We start from the raw sequence: 17,960 nt of genomic DNA, 5'->3' as shown, positions 1-17,960 counted from the left end.
GGTTTCCAAAATGAAATGGACAAAAAGGAGGACAAAATATAATTTCACTTGCCCATGTGTTTGGCAAGAAGTGAAAAGGGGCTAAGAAAGGTGAGTCCTGAAATCAGCAAAAATTCTCAATTTCTGTGCACGTTGGAAGAAGTTGAGTACAGGTATTATGCTCCTATCACTGTAGATGAATAATGCAATGCATTTGCAATGAGTGACACAGGCGCACATGCCATGATCATGTCCAAAGCATTGGTAAAAATTATCAATCATCAAGGGAGATCCCCACAAAATCATATACAAGTGAGACAAATTAAAGGCCTGTGCACAATTTTAATGGTGAGGATATACCTATCGAAGGTGTCACTGAGGTTGACATAAAGATAGGGACACACTGTATCAGACAGGAAGTATTGATTACAACCATCAATGAAATACCGTTTCTCATGCGAACCGATTTCCTGAAGAGGTTGTCACCCCTCATTGATGGGGTAAATGGGGTTTTATGGTCCCTAGCCAAAAACAATTTGAGCCTAAGAAGGTGAGGTCACAGAACAACAGTATAAAAGAATGCCATATAGTGGCTAAGTCAGATGATACGGTGGAAGTGTATCTTCAGAATGGCTGTGTACCTAGTGTCACTGTCATTCGAATGTGTTAGGGTGAAATGGGAGGTGAAGAAGAGAAACAGTCTCTAGAGATTTATTTGGACCCCAAGAGAAAATGTCAAACAGAAATAGATGAAAATGCTTTACGTTTTTATTTAAAAGAAGAAAAATACAAGCCACCTGTTACTCCAGAGGTGAACACAGAAAATCGAATTTCAGCCCTTTCTGAAATACAAATGAGAGATGGGCAGCCATGGAACTCTGTCTGTGTAAATGATCATTCTTAAATGATAGAAGCCACTTTAGCACCTGAGCAGGAAAGAGGTGTCATTAAGGAGAAAATACTCCAGCGAATAATTGACAGGGAGGAGATCCCAAAATTCATAATAAAAAATCGACACATTTTTGGGTTGGATGATCCGGACTCAGGGAATAGAGTCATAGGGAGATGCATGTTAAAAATCACCATTGGCCCGAAAACTATCTGTCACAACGTATGGATAGTGAGTGGGGCACAGAATAACTTTTATTTTGGAAATTACATTATGCACATAATGTGTATTGTGCTAGACTTGCTTAATCACAAAGTGTGGTCCAGATGGGGGGGACCTGCACCTGAATTTGAAGACAAGAGACAAGCATATCCTTACGCACAGATGGTACCATATGCGATTGAATTACAGGTGAAAAAGGATGTTACCATTCCTGCATTTACCAGGCAAGTCACAATAAAGCTAAAACACAGAAAGGGACAACAGATGAGGTATTCTGATGCATTTGTGTGCCAAAATGAATATATGAGTCAGCAAGGGCTAGAATGTGAATATAGGCCACTGATAGAGATTGGGGATGGACCCATTAAAATACTGGTGGGCAATAAAGGCTTCCGGGATATTCATTTAGAGGAGAATTCAGTGCTAGGAATGGAAATACAAACATCTCATTATACTGCAGATTTCAATAATGCAGTGATTGGGAATATCCCTGAAAGATATGTGAATTTGGATTCTCAACCTAAAGGAATATTAAAATTCGGTCTGTGTATCATTATGAATTGACTGAGACAGTGTGCTGTCACCAAGATAAGATAATTGCATCTTATTTGATGTAAAGGAAAATAAAACAGAAAAGCAGCATATTGAAATGGAAGACAATATTCCAAAATATTTAAATGTGTCAACACTCCAAAGAGATGTGGCCACACGGTTAGAGGAGAGCACAGAGATTCGTCCATTAGAGGATTTCCCAGAATTTTCAAAAATGGTAGAAGAGCAGGTTCAGGCTGCAGATGCATGCACCAATGAAGAAGAAAGGGATCAGTTGAGGAAAATATTGATGGTGTTTAAAGAGGTTTTTGCCAAAGACGCGTATGATTGAGGTCTAACCGTCCTGCATGTGGCCACATTACCGGAGGGACATGGTAGGGAACCAGTATTTGTGCATCAATATCGGTTGCCATTGGCATGTTTGGCAACATTAGCTGAGATAATTAAGAATCTAGATTCTAGAGGGATTACTAGGCCCATTCACAGTACATCAAATACTCCCATTTTGGGCATGCTAAAACCTATGACGTTTGTGTGCAGACCTACAAGAGTCAAACAAGAGAGTGGCTGTTTCCAGGTGCCACTTCAATTTATTGATCAAGGCCCTGCACAGGACCACACAGGTGCGCACAGGTCCACAGGTCAAAGATACATTGGGGGTAATTCATAGAATTCAGCGCACAAGTGGCGCACGCGGCTGGCGCACAGTGTGCGCGTGCGAATCCCTGCGCCAGCCGCGTGCGCTAAAATACATTCCCGCGCACAGCGTATTCATGGATTCCAGCCACCAAACCCAGCCGTGGTGCACAGTGGCGCAGCGAGCCTGCAGCAGCGCCAGTTACGCCCCCAAGAACGCCCCTTGCGCAGGGAAAAGCCATCAAAATCCCCAATCCAGCACAAAGGGCTGCGCTAACCCTGTACCAGCACGGCAAGCGGGGTACGTGTATCACTGGGGTGTGCGGGAAGTTTCTCACGTGATTTCAGCTGGGTACGTGATTTCAGCTCCCAGCACCCCTACCCCCCAGCAGTCAGGGGCACCCTCCACCAGGCCCCCACTCCTGTCTCCCTGCACCCCCACCCCCCACCAGTCAGGGGCACCCTCCACCAGGCCCCCACTCCTGTCTCCCTGCACCCCCACCCCCCAGCAGTCAGGGGCACCCTCCACCAGGCCCCCACTCCTGTCTCCCAGCACCCCCACCCCCCAGCATTGCAAGGCACCTGCCAGCAGGCCCCCACTCATGTCTCCCTGCACTCCCACCCCCCACCAGTCAGGGGCACCCTCCACCAGGCCCCCACTCCTGTCTCCCAGCACCCCCACCCCCCAGCAGTCAGGGGCACCCTCCACCAGGCCCCCACACATGTCTCCCAGCACCCCCACCCCCAGCATTGCGAGGCACCTGCCAGCAGGCCCTGACACATGTCCCCCAGCCAACACGTCATCACAATCTAGATCCCTGGCCCGTATGGGTAGCCTCCACATGCCAAACACCCACCCAAGTATTGCATCCATCCACTCAGAATTGCCAATTACATGATACAACCCCAATGACAAGTATGTAAATGAACACATGTCCCTCACATACACACAATGGGTGTAAGTGAATGTCAAAACCCATATCATGACATGCATGAAACCAATGATATGATACTACACATTGAAGTTTGATGGAAAAAATGTGTTAAAAGCAACATAAATGGGATTAAAAATAAACAAACGACAAAAAAGCAGCATGTCCGTAAAATAGTGAAAAAAAACCCACAAATCATAATCCAAAGGAAAGGTCTCCAAAGTCACAGTTCAAAAAAGTACATCCAAGGGAAAAACAAAACCAAAAACCATTGCTCCATGGGTAAATCAAAAAAAAAAAATCCATAATCCAACAGTCAACTATATACAGATAAACAATCCAGGGTCCATGATCCCAACTGAAGAAATGAAACCTATCTAAAAATACTACGTAATAAAAAAACTATATACAAAAAAGTTGGCCATTGTCCAAAAGGTCCAAAATCAAGAAAAAAGCAAAGGAAACCTAACACTAACTACATAACTATTTACAAGGGCAGCGGGCTAGTCCAACGGCTCACTGGATGTTGTCATAGGCCACGGCATCATCAAACTCCTGTTCAATGGCTTGGAGGCGGGCATGTTCCCTGGCCCGAGGTCTCGCAGGGATAAAGCAGTGTCCAACTCCAACTCCCTGCGAAGACCCTCGAGGCACTCAGCCTGCCTCAGCGCCCTCCGCATGGAGTTCACCACCCTGACAATTGTGAGCCGTTCCTCCTCTGCCCGCTGCCGCTCCACACCTATCTGCAGGCCCAACCACTCCCACACGGAAGCCACTCCCATTCCAGGGTTCTCCTGCCCTCCGGCCGATGCCTGCACCCCTGATGTTGATGGCCCCGAGCCATGATGCCTCCCACGTCGAGCCTGCCGCTGCCTCCGACGCAACTGCCTGTGCCAGCACGACGGCATCCAGGCTGATGGAATCCACCGACGCTGTCGTGCACGTGCACTGCCCGATGATGCTGTCACATCCTCCATCTGCTGGGGTCCAGTTGCTGGTGTGTCCACCCCTGATGGACCTCCGACTCTGGACTGTGGCAGGGATGGGATCCCCACCGAGTTGGCTGCATTGGTCGGGGCAGGTCCACAGGGGGCCCTGGTTGCATCTGCCCCGGGAAGCACGCACCTCATCACGAATGACACCCGTACGCAACGTGACACCAATCAGGACCTTCTCCATACGGCCAGGGGTCCCCTCGTCCGCAGGTGGAGGGGAGTCAGATGACACGGACATACCCCCTACCTGCGGACGGGCCTGGGATGGGGCATCCCTGCTGGTGCATGGTGGTGCAGTCACAGTGTCAAGGACAGTGACATGCACAGGCACCTCCACGGCGACCTGTGCTGCCTCCTGCCCCTCCCCCTGGACTGCACCACTTGCACCAGCAGGGATGCCCCCACCAGGCCCCATGTGCGGCTCAGTAGCGGCCTACTCCTCCTCTGTAGAAACCACCAACCTGGATGGCTCCACACCGTCTTCCGCCGTTGCAAGCCCCTGTGGGGGCTCACCCACCCCTTCCGCTGCAGCCGTGGGGGCATCCCCGCCGCTTGGCTCCACAGCGCCGTCTCCGCCCTCTTCTTCACTTTGCGCTGCATAGAGGGAGAGATAGAACACAAGCATCAGGGTACTGTACAATGCTCCCCTAGACAGGAAGCAATAGCAGATGAGTGGCACTGTCAAAGATCACTTCCATCATGTCCTTCCACAACACATGGGTCAGTGCAGGCAAAACACATGCAGTAACAGGCATGGCGCATGCTATGGACATAAGCAAACATGTCCAAGGGACTCTTGAAACATACAATGTTGTTTTTGAACTCACATGCATCATGGGTCATGCCTATCACATTCACACACTTCACCGTACTTTCATCCATCTGAACTCGTACACCCCAGACACAGTGGATGCAAGGATCGCTAGGCTGCATCAGTGGATCTAAATATTGACACAGACATGTGTCATGCATCCATGGCATTCACAAGTCACAGACACGCAGGTCAGACACACAGACATGGAAACCATACATGTACATGGCATCATCACCCATCCTCACCCCCACCCATGTCCAGGAACAGAGACTGGCATGCTCTCATGTGTCCATTCTGCATAGGGCTCCCCATGTAGCATTTAAACACATACACCAACCGTGTGCTTCACACATTACTGGTCTCACATGCATGACCATGATGGCCCTGCACACACACACGCGTGCATGGACTATGTCACACATACAGGCAAGTATCAGACAACCAGCACACTACAACATGCCCTGTCTCACACAGCAATGCCTGGCCACTTACCGCTCGACTTCAGACGGGTCTGCCTCTCAAGGACCTGGACGTGGAGCGCTGGGGATGTGCGTTCCCGGACCCTCATCTGATCTTCCGACAAGTGGCCCCGGCGCCCCTTAGCATCTGCTGTCTTCAAGAGGCGCCGGGCCTTGTTGAGGGTCCTGGACCTGAAGTCCTCCCAGCGCTCCTTGACATGTTGGAAGTCGCGGACTGCCAGCTGAAGGAGATGGCAGTCACGATGTCCGTCCAGATAGTGTCCCGTCCATCCTTGTCAGCGCGTGATGATCCGAAGAGGGCATCATAATGCCCCAGGACATGCTCCACCAGGACACCAACTTCCTTCTGACTGAAGCTGGTGGCCCTCTGCCCCTCTGGCTGGGGGTCGCCAGTGGTCTCGGATGGTGTTTGCCCCGACATGGCGACCCCCGAGGCAGGCGTGGGTGGGCAACTGGGTCCTGGGGATGGGCTGTGGAGCGATGGTATCCCAGTCGGGAGTCTTCTGTTCCAGCAGGGGTGGACACAGCAACTGGAGCCCTGCAGATGGCTGATGTGCAGGCACCAAATGGCAGGGCACGGTGGCAGCAGGCAGGCAGGCAGGCAGCAGCAGATGGCTTGTGGGAGGCTGCTCGGGGCTCTGGGGGGCAGTAATTCGGCCTTTTGGCCAGGAGCGTGGTCTTCGGTGTGCTTACACGTGGCCAGCTTGATACAGAGTGATTTGGCACGTGAAAATTCTGCACGTCAGCGTGTAATTTGAGGAAAGGCCCTTAGCGCGTAAGCGCGTCTGCACACATACGCAATTTCATTGGACAGAAGGCCCTTCAAGCGCAAGCGCCTCTGTGACGTGACGCGCACAGGCGTGCATGGGCATTTCAGCGCGCGTGAAAAACTGCATGTCCGCGTGTAATCCGAGGAAAGGGCCCATGCGTGTAAGTGACGTGACGCGCACAAGCGTTTCCCTCAGCACGGGTTAAAGGTGTGCGGGGCCAGCAGTTCGCTGTACGTGCCTTTCATGGAGACCAACGTGTGTTGCTGCTTCCTGTTGTTTCGCGCGCCATCACAACTTCACAGCTATCAAGGACGTATCTCTTCTTTTGGCGGGGGTATTGGCTATGCGTGTTTTTCTGCATCGCGCTAGTCAGACGGTGAGTCGCACACGCTATTTTTCCCACTGCGGGTGCCCCTGTGTATCGCACCCATTTTTGATGTCATAGTAGCCTGCGTGTCCCACGCGTACGCGTTATTCGTGTTACTGGGTGCCACCGCGTACTGCGGGAGGTTGATTCCACACACGTAGGCTGCAGGGTTGCGTGCACGGTTTTACTGCAGTTTTGGGGTGCCTGAGCATTGCGTGACCCGTCACTACATCACCGGGGTCACATACAGCCTTGCAGGTGCAAGGGGGCTGTTAACATCTTGCTTCCCACCCCCTTCACCCCAATTGCCCAGGTCAATTGTGGTGTACACCTCCCATTGGCACTACTCCATCTGTGCCAGCACTACTACATCTGTACCATGGTTGGGAAGACACCAAAGGTGAGGGGCGCCTCAGCTGGGCATACTCTTCGTGGCGGGCGTGGTCGGGGATGTGGCCATGGTGACCAGGGAGTAGGGGGACTCCAGGGTGTCCAGGGCGGCCACAGAGGGGGAAGAGGCAGGGGTGCGCCACTTGAGCACAATGTTGTGCCATGTGTCGGTGCAGTCATGCCACCACCCCCTGTGGTTCCGGGGGATGCAGCTTCTGCATCTGGCACTGGCGCCCGTGTGACCCGGCAGTCCGTTCCATCGACTGCCACGGGCCCAAGGGTAGTGGTAGCTGCAGGTGCAGCTGTGGACACCGCCACCCAGGCTCAGGGTCTGCCAGCGCAGGCTGCGTTGGCACTTGAGGAGCCCTTGGTAGATTTCCAACAGGCCAGGAGGGAAACCATAGGGGCAGGCAGGGCTGCTCAGACCAAGACACGTGTCCCTGGGGCAGTTATGTCATCTGCTGCCCCGAATAGCCAGGTGTTGGCAAGTGCAGGGGCAGATGCACCCAACAACACCCCGGTTGTGAGTCTGCCAACCAGGACCGTTGCGGTCAATGACCCTGCCACAGCTGAGGTTGCTGCGCAGGGTCCATTAGAGGGCACCCAGATGCCACTGACACAAGTCAGGCCTTTGGTCGTCCTTCCACCTGCCACTCCCTTGGCTCAATCCACCGAACCCACTGGCCATACTGGTCAGGGCGGCATTAGCCAGCCTGGGTCTGCACCACAGTCCAAGAAGAGGTGTCATGCCTGCCAGGTCCTCCCATGCTCATGCTCAGCACCCTACAAGTACAGCCCAGAGATCAGCCAGATCATTTTATACTCGGTGGCGACTCTGGGGGAAGTTTCCTGGCAAACGCCTTCATTCCTGCTAATTCATTGTCAGACTTCCTTATCTTCTGCCTTTTGCAAACAGGCAGACATTCCTTATCAAGCATACCGCGCATACCATTTACCAATACCAGTTGCATTCCACAGGTATGCACGAGTATCACATGACTGGACGTCATCGCGCTACTCACGCATTCTCATCAGCTGACTCGTATTTAAACGGAAGCCTCCCGCTAATCGGCTCTTCTGATCGTTGTTCTTTGATCTTCGTTCCGGAGCTCGGTTTCTACCTTGCTTCTAAGCAGTTTCCAAATTGCTTTTTCCTTTCTGCCAGCCGGACCCGCGCTGCTATTGTTGGCAGTTTCCTGAACTGCTCTTTCCTTTCTGCCAGCTGGATCCGTGCTGTTATACACGGCAGTTTCCAGACTGCTTTTCCTTTGCTATCAGCCGGACCCGCGTTGCAAGTCTCGGCTAGAACTCCAGCTATCCTGACGCCACGGTCCTCTGGCTCCTCACAGCAACACCCTGCGGTTCATACCGCTATCTTCAGCTGGTTATTATATTCTCCACATCTGGATTTCGGATCCATCTCAAACCTCTAAAGGGCTCTGCCAGTCCCAGCCTATCCTGGACCTTCCTGTTCTAGGAATACCTTTTCCATCCAGACCTCCATCCAACTACATTCTACAAGGATAGTGCACTGAACTTTATGGACGCTATCCGGTGTGCACCAACCCGTCACTAGTGCGGCCCTCGTTCCGTTCGGGTTAGTTACCTTACTAACTTCCCTTTCTCCCTTCGTTGGTTTTTATTTTCGGATTTGTATTCCTGGAACTCAGTCTTCAGTCCACACAAACTACAGGTTAGTGTATCCTTAATCTAACCCATACATAGTAATTAGATCATTTGACTAGTGACTAAAACTCATTATTCTTTACCCAGCAGACTGGTGGTATCCATCCCATATCTGGGCCTTACCACTAATTACTCTCTCAGGCTGTTTTTTGTTTATCAATAGTCTGAGAGTGGCATTGGTTGGAAGGTTTTCAATCATCAAACTCATCTCCTTAGAAGTCACCCGGAATAGCCGATTGTGAGAAGCCCTCCGGGAACTCAACTTGTATCCTTTTTTTGTACATCTGAGTATCCTTTTTGGTGTTGTGCTAGCGTTCTAAATCTGTGATTGTAACAGGAGGAAGGTTGCACCTGCAGCACAGGCTGGGACCCCACACACAGCCACGACCTCCTGCACGTCGAGGAAGAAGCCTTTCTGCAAGCAGGAACTGGACTTCCTCATGGGCTATGTGCGGGGCCACAGCCGTGACATGCTAGTGGGTGCCAATAGTCAGACTACGGCTGCCCAACTTGACACCCACTGGAAGCATGTTGCGGAACATGTCAGTTCATTCGGCCATGAGGTGCGCACGGCGCAAGAGTGCAAAAAGTGTTGGAATGACATCAAACGCAGCACTAAGGCTAAGCGTGCCTCTAATTACAACTTGACTCTGGTGACTGGCGGTGGGCTTGCACCAGAGGAGGAAGAGCTCACTCCGCATGAGGCACTCGTTGCGGAGTTCATACCACCTGAATTGGTCGAAGGAGTGGGAGAGATGCTGGACTTTGATGCCCAGTCCAGTGAGTGTTGATGCGTGTTTGTTGAGGACGTGTGTGTTTCACTTGTGGGATGTGTTGTGCATGATTGCCACTACATGTGACGTGTACATGGTTCTGATGTGTAAGTAATGCAATGCTTCCGTGATGCATGTCTGCTCTGCTGGATGGTGGACATGTGGAGCAGACGGGGACGGTCCGCATCACCACTATTGCGCCTGTGGGATGTTTTTACCCATGCATACAAGCCCTACCATAAAACTTTGCAGTACTGGCATGGAAAACATCATGATGGCCAGAACTCCCCAGAGAGTGCACAGGGAAAACATGAAGAATAGGCTGCCACCCATTTTTGCCTATGTTGTGAGCACAGGAGGGCACTGCCTAAAACCACCATTGGGCTCCACACACAGTAGCCTGAAACCATTGGGAATGGCAATGCTGATTGCAACAAAAAAAAGCAACTCAGAACTGTGGGGAATTCATTTTCTTAATCCCAAAAATGGTTGCATTACCAGTACTCACCACTATCAGAAAGCCGGCGTTTTAAAACCACCAGACTTTTGTGTAAAACTGCACAAATGAAACAAAACCAGACCAAGGAAAGACTTGCTAAGAGGTGGAAGAATGTAAAACCATATTCTGAAATGACTTGAAGGAAGTAATTATTTAATGTATAGGTACAAATTGTCAGTTTGATTTGAATGTAGAAAACTGGGAACAAAAAGTGACATTTAGCTGAAACCTGGCTTAGTGAAACTGGATTCTGCCTGACAACTACCCCCGACAGGAGAAACCTGTTCAGCCACTCTTCCCAGGCCTAGCTGCATCCTGCTGCCCCTTGCCAAAAGGAGCTGTCACCTCTCTGATTAGATTAGGGGTGGAGCACCTCGGAACTGGAAGGAACAGTACAATGCAACTCCCTTGACTCAGGCAAATGTTATATTGGGGTGTCGTAAAGTGGCTTTCTCTTAGGGGAAACTGGGAGGGGCAGTGCCTCTGCTAGCAGCTGAGCTTGTGGGAAGTGGATAACCCAGTTATTCCACCCTGTGATGTGGGAAGCCACACCCCTTTTTGACCAGGGCATCATTTTAAAAAGATAGATAACTCATAGTGCAGACTTGTCAGAATTATATAAGTAATATCATTATTTTTGTGATTTTTCTGTCAACATTTTGAGAGGCGTTAGGACCCTGTGGTGTATTCTGGAGGGTTGCTAGCCGGAAAATAGGGTCACACTCCAAATGTCTGCATGTTAAAAATCTGACACTTCATCAATTAATGTCCATACTCCTTGCGCACATGTGTGTAATTTTGGGTAAATGTCCAATATTGCAAAACCAGTTAAAAAGCGCAAAATGTTGTCATTTTTGAATGCAAGCCCCCAGGAAGATCAAAGGCGGACAAGCATGGACAATAAGGAATATATAATGTGCACATGTAATTTCAACAAATTGTATATCTGGGAAAGATGTATTTGAATCAAATATAGATTTGTGGGCAAACTGACCAGGGGAGGATCCTCTGACCCATAAACAGACCTCATCATGATGACAATCCATTTCCTTCCCCCAATCATGGGAGAGGGAAGAATTGGGCCAATGACAAGTAGAGAGGGGCAGGCTTAGCTAGGCCCAGGCACACACCCATTTGCAAAACACATAAAAAGAGACTGCTGGGACAGGTAGAGACATTCAATTCCATTTGCTGCGGAGCATGCTGACCGATGACTTCATATCCAGAGATCCAACACTTAGACTTCCAAGCTAAACAGAGACTACAGAACTTTGAACCAAGAAGGCCCACTGCAAGCAAAAGTATTTGTCAGCAGGCCTCAAAATCATTTGCAAACGATTCCACAGCCGGGCGAGCTGTCTGAATTCTTTTGCCAAGAACTCTTGCCAGTACCCAGAAAGCAGTGTTACAACCAGAGTCTACTTGATCCGGACTGGAAAGCAGAGCAGTATCCAGAACCAGAGGCCGCTGAATCCAGAGAGGCTAGACCAGCAGAGCAGAGCTGACCCAGATCGCTGTGAGCAGAAACGGTGCCTGATTGACCCGCCGAGCAGACCGAACCGCAGCCGGATGTGTTGACAAGATCCGTGACGAGGCCTAGTTCAAATTTATATTGTGAGTACCTAGCAGAACTGTGCAGAACCAATCTCTTAGTTACAATAATCTAATCCAAACAATTTTAACCTAAGTAGAACAGCCTCCTAGAAATCGTGTCATCTGTCATTTGTAAAGATGCACAACTGTCACCTGTCAATTCTGAAGCTGCAAGCTGTCAGCTGTCATTTTGAGTTTTACTTTAAATCCGAAAAACTACTTTTATTTAATCGTCCGTATCTCTGGAACCGTTTGGGCTAGGAACGAGATTTAACTTTTAGAATCTAAGCTTTCCAACAAGCCTAGAACCGACTTCCTACTCTGTATACTTTTACCGCAATCGCAAGACACGCACTCGTGAAATTTACCGCGATTTGCGATTTTGGCTCAATTTCTCCACTTGTCAAAATAGCAGCTCCATTCTTTCTTTTGTTAAAATCCGTTTGCAACCTGGTAATAACTCATAGAGCATTGCTAAAGTTAGCCTGAACTAATACGAACACGCATCTCCCACTCACCCTGAATCTCTAGAGGGAATTAAAATCAGTTGGCACATTTTCCCATCCATTGCCATCACATTTAAAAAGCATTTTGGGCCTATGTTTCAAACTCCTACCTGTTTCCTCTAAGCTTGCTGGGGGGGAACTGAATTTCGTATTGTATTTGATTGCATTCCTGAGAACTGTGTGCTCCTCTTTCCATCTCCTTCCATTTCTTACATTGCATAGGGGAGAGGGGTGAATTGCCAGAGAAAAAGTGATTATCTTATCTTTTGCTAAAATCATATCAAGTATTTCTGTACTGCATTTTATTCCTCATTGCTTTTCCCTTGAAATCATGAAAGTTGCTACTTTATCCATCCTATACTAACTCCTCATTGATTGTAAAGAAGTGTGCTAGTGCCAGATTACCCATTGTTGATCAACATCATATGTCTAAGTGTACTATCAGATATTAATTTATTATAAAGTGTGATATATATATATATATATTGTTTAAATTCTCAAATAAACCTTTTAATTTGCAAAACAAACCTACTTCTTGGCTCAGTGGGGTCAGGGGGATTCTAAGAGGGGGGTGTTATACAAGGGTGGTCATCCAGAGTACTGAACTAGACATAAAAATACATTAATAAGGGTTTTCCTCAGCATCCAGACTAGGCATTGACTTGGCTGTAGTGTTGATTGAATATCGCTTACAAAAGTGGGTGCTCGTCCGGGATATTCTGGCTTAGATTTATCACTTGTGCAGATTAATACAGTGTGCTAACTGACAGGAGACATACATCCGGTCAGATCACCACACTGTGTTACGCTGTAAAGCACTCCTCAAAGGAACGCTCTAAGGAAACGGTCTGTTTTGCAAAAATAAAATACAAACTTCTGTAAGTCAGGAAGGAACTCAAATTCCAGAATGACGACCTTGGTAGATATGAAAATAGCCAGAGAGCACTTCTTATATAAGCTATTTTTGAGAGGTGAGTGGACTCATCAGGACCAAATGGTCTGGTTGCAGGCAATCGCGCAACAGGTCACTGAAACAGGGTCAGATATAATGGGAGATCAGGGTCCCCTACATGTGGCCCTGAGTGAACTATATATGGCCCCTAAAGCCAAAGATGAACATAATAAGATTGCCAGGATAGCGGCATATTTGTATCTATATTTGGGAGCCATGCAGGACAAATGTGCTGAAGGCTAAGATCTGGCAAGTAGGCAACAGCTGGCGTTAGAAAAGGCCCAAGCTGACCTGGTCTCTTCTGAGCAGAGGCTGCAGAGGAGCCAGGAGTCAGAAAATGATAGTAGGCAGTATATCATTAAAATAAAAGAGGACATGGATAGACTGCAACAGGAGAAGGCTGACCAGGATACCAGATTTCTGGCCTTGCAGAAGGAGCACCAAGAAGGTTTGGACTCCCTTCTGCAGAGCCAGAAAAAGTTGGAGCAACAACTAGACTTCAACAGGGCATGCACAGAGCAGGTAGCCACCCTGCAAATTCGATTAGACAGAGAGAAAGAGGAAAGCAATAAATTGATTCTGAAAGACCTGGATACCCAGGCAGAGTTTGATCAGGAGCGCCAGAAAGCTGGTGCCTTCCAAAGGCAAAGGGACGACCTGGCCGCACAGATGTAGGCTCTTAGTCAGGAAAGGGATACCTTAGGCCAGGAAGTCTGCCACTTAAAAAGGAAAATGGAAGAAAATCACCTGGCCCTCCAGGGACTTGGTGACCTCCAAAAAGAACACCAGAACTTGTTAGAGCATACCAGGAGGGTGGAGGATGCTCTGGCAAGAAAGGAGCAGGCCAATAGGGACACAGCTCAGGAGGTAACCCTCCTGCAGCAGAGAATGGCCCAGTACTCCAGGACCAATCAGGAGGCACAGAGAGAAAATGAGGCTCTCTGTCAGCACAATGATAGGCTCCAGCAACAGGTAGCGATGCAGGAGAGACTGATATAGTCTAGTAAGGCCTTAACTGAGGAATGAAAGCGCAGGCTTTTGCATTGCAACAGGAAGCAGGGGCGGATGGAGATGAGGTTCGCTGGGAAAGAGAAACTCCTGAGCATAACCTCATGAGCCCTAGTACCAGAGGCCTTCATCTCTCCCAGTCCCTGGACTCTGCCACCCCCATGTCCCCTCGCGCACATGAGCCCAGGGCCACGGGTATGGCAGATTACTATCCAGCTAGAAGTATCGGGCTCATAGGCCAGTACCTCCCAGGAATTGATGGGCGGGCATCCGGGTATGGGCACCCAAGCACAGTGCAATTTAGTGGGGAACCCCAGGAGAGTATGCCCATTAAGGGCATCCTGAAAACCTCGGCCCAGTTAGGTCAGTGGGGGGGGTACCCATCAAATCCTGGCAGCAAGGAGGGGTCTGAAGACTCCTCTGAGCATTACAGGACACAGGAGACCAGGTCCCCACATTCTGCCAGCCATTCCCAGGCTCGCAGAATCCGGGAAAATCTGGAAGATCAGACGGGCACCTCTGGGAGCAGTGCTTCTGAGTCAGAGGATGAATGGACCAGGGTTACCCGAACCACAAAGGCCAATAAGGCAAAAAGGGTCTTGCTTAAGGACCCATTGAAACAAATAAAGGCAATCAGGAGTGTCATCACTCCTTATCATAAGAACGCCAAGTATTCCGTTTGGAAACACTTGGAGCTCTATGAACAAATGATGGAGACTTTCCATTTGAAGGACAGCAGTAGCTGCATCCAGTATGTCAAATGGACATTCTCCCCAGAATACTCCAGTTTCTTTGCGGGGCTGGAGGACCAAAATCATTTAAGATGGTCCACCTATAAGGAAGCCATCTTGAAACATTTTTCTGTTCACAGAAATCCTCAAGAGGCTCGCAAGGCAGCCTACAATTTGCAATGTGGGGAGGATCAGGCCCCACAAGAGTTTGTGCAAGAATTAAAGCGTGCTTTTGCGCAGACCACCAGAAGGGTGCGCACAGATAGCAGAGAATTTATTAATACGTTTTTCCATGCCTTACCCAAATACATAATGACCCAGCTAGTGAGAGATTTTCATGAGAAAAGATCTTTAGACTGGGTCATTGAACAGGCTACCCGGATCTATGAGGTGCAGAAGCCCATCGAAAATAAAAATAATGCGTGGAAAAACTCCAAAACCAACAGCACCCCTGCTGCTGCCAAGGTGGCAGGGGTAAAGGTTGCCCCCGTTTTAGATTTGGAGATGGGGGGGCCTAAAAACCTGCCTGCACCAAATAATTCACAGCCCAGAAGGCCCTCGGGCCAGTCACAGACAGGGAATCGAGGAGGCATTCCCACAAATGGGGTCCCCCGCTCCCCTGACTATGTAAGTCCCCACCACAAGGGAAACCGACCAATCCTGGGTTATGTGTGGACTCCTCCAGCCCAAGGGGGGTGATACAGCCAAGCACCTAACCCAGGGAACCTCCCTCCCAACTTCCCGCAGGAGAGCAGAAATTCTCCAAATCCTGGGCAGAACTTTTTCCCCAGGTATCCACCCAATTTCCAGCCCCAAAATCATCCATCCTTCTTTCCCCAATTCCCTGAGCCCAAACAACCTAATCCGGGAGAGGGGAGGCCAAGGGTGGAGGGGTACCAAAATCTTCCCAACCAGGGGTACTACCAGAGAAGGGATAGCTACCCTTCCCGGGATCAGCCCAGGGGAGAAAATAGAGCCCTGTATCAGCCTGAGCAGGTTTCACAACTTGAGCGCGAGGTCCAAAATATGGCACGGGATCTGGGTCACATACTGAGGGCTCAACAGAACCCTCAGATGAGCATGCCACCGCAGAATGCCCCAAACTCTGGACTTGGTGCTCCAGAACAATGACGGGGGCAGCACCCCGATAACCCACCGGTTCCCAGGGAGGAGGCACAAGGGGAAGAGGGGTGTAAAGCCTTGGAGGAAGCTTCCTTCCCAACTTGTAAACTGCCTCTGGAAAACTAGGAACCGGAAACAAAATCTCCTGCCCCTGAAAGCCTGCCTCCCAAGGAGCAGAGCGGGGGTAGGAGAAACAAAGGTCCCAAACAGACCCACTTTGTGGAGGAGGTACAGGTCTTTCAATTTGAGGGAGAGGGATCCTCAGAAGATCCTGGGATAAGGATCTTCTCCTTCAGAGCTGGGGGTACTCCTCCATAGGAAAAATGGGTCCCAAGGGACGCCAATTCAGACTAGGGAGAGGTGGAGACTGAGCTACCGCCGCCCATCATCTCATCCCAGAACCGACAATACCAAAATCATGTGCGTCAAACCCATCCTGAGGACTGCCTCCGAAAAGGGGGGGGTGGCTCAGAACCGGTACCAGGGGAACCCACAATGGCTCTGATCTCCAGTTGCCAACTTTTTCTTTCAGATTCCCAAGACTCTCCACAGAATTCTGCCCAAATCTCTTCTCTCGCCATGTCCAAAACCAGAAAGTTAGCCCACCAGTTGTCCAAAAATGTGCATTATCTGTGCCCCCTTGAGGAGAAGGAGAAAAGATACTATGCCCCGGTACAATTACAGGGGCAGGGTACAATTTTGGCATTGGTGGACACTGGATCCCAAGCTACCCTTCTGTCCAAAAGGGCCTTCGAGGAACTAAATGCAGGAAGGGGGAGAATTACCGAATTCCTCTCACCTCTCTTCCTGGACAACTGCAGAACTTTGACGGGAAGGAAATTCCCGTTGAGGGGACTGCAGACTTGGACATTAAAATTGGACGACACAAGGTGAAACACCCGGTCATAGTAGTGACTCCAGAGGGCACCCCTTGTTTAATAGTGAATGACCTCCTGAGAAGGTTGTCACCCCTAATAGATTGTGTAAACAAGGTCCTCTGGACACAGACTAGCCGGCCAATAAAATTAAAACAGAGGTCAACCATGTTAGTTTAAACGGCACCTGCCACATGGTTGAACAAAAATCTGACCAAGTAGTATTTCACTTCCAGAACAACCAAACTCCAGACGTGACAGTAATAGCAGTAGGACAACACACTGGTGATGGGGGGTCCTTTCTATTTCTGAAAATCAACCTTCCTTCCAGTTTAAGGTGGTATTCCACACTGGAAGGAAACACTCTGAAATTCTTCACCAATCCACAATTAGACACTCCCACTCCTAAAGTCCAGAAAGATGTGAAATCAGCTCAGAGCCTGGCTGATATTCAGCAAATTGGAGATCAGTTGTTCATCCCTGTTCAGTTAAATGATGGGAAGGACTCTATTCTCGCTCGAGTGTGTTTGAACAACGGTAAGAGCTTCATCAGCGAAGCCATGTCCCGCCAACTCCCAAAAGATCCAGCCATCCCCACATTCAAACTGATAGACAAATGGGAAATGGACCTGGAAGCACACAATTCCAAACATCTCCTGCCAAGCAGGTGTATGCTCAAAATCTCCATTGGCAACAAGAGCATAGTCCATAATTGTTGGGTCGTGCGAGACGTCACTGCCGCCTTTTACTTAGGCAGTGACATTCTCAATAGCTTTGCCATTAGTTTGGACCTAATAAACTTCAAAGCTTGGTTCCGATAAGCGGATAATCCCATGGGCTTTGATGATTCAGAAAAAGCATTTAGGTCAGCTCAATTGCTACCTTATGCAGTTGAAATTCAGATTAAAGAGGAAGTCACCATCCCAGAAAGGACCCGACAATTCTCCCTGGGAGTGAAAGTTAAAAGAGGACAAAAATTGAAAAACCCTGATGCTTATATCCATCTAAATGCTTCTCTCCAACAGCAAGGGTTAGGGGTAAACCCAACACCATTAGTCAACATAGAACATGACACCATTCCAATAGAGGTGGATAACAGCGACTTAAAGAGTATTACTCTAGCCGCAGGCACCATTATTGGAATGGCGATTGATGACCGACATTTCTCCATTGATTTAGGAAATGAACTG

The sequence above is a fragment of the Ambystoma mexicanum genome, chromosome 3q (assembly GCF_040938575.1).
Source record: "Ambystoma mexicanum isolate Mex_15411 chromosome 3q, UKY_AmexF1_1, whole genome shotgun sequence".
In the NCBI taxonomy this organism is placed as follows: Eukaryota; Metazoa; Chordata; class Amphibia; order Caudata; family Ambystomatidae; genus Ambystoma; species Ambystoma mexicanum.
Note: the sequence above shows the minus strand (reverse complement) of the source record.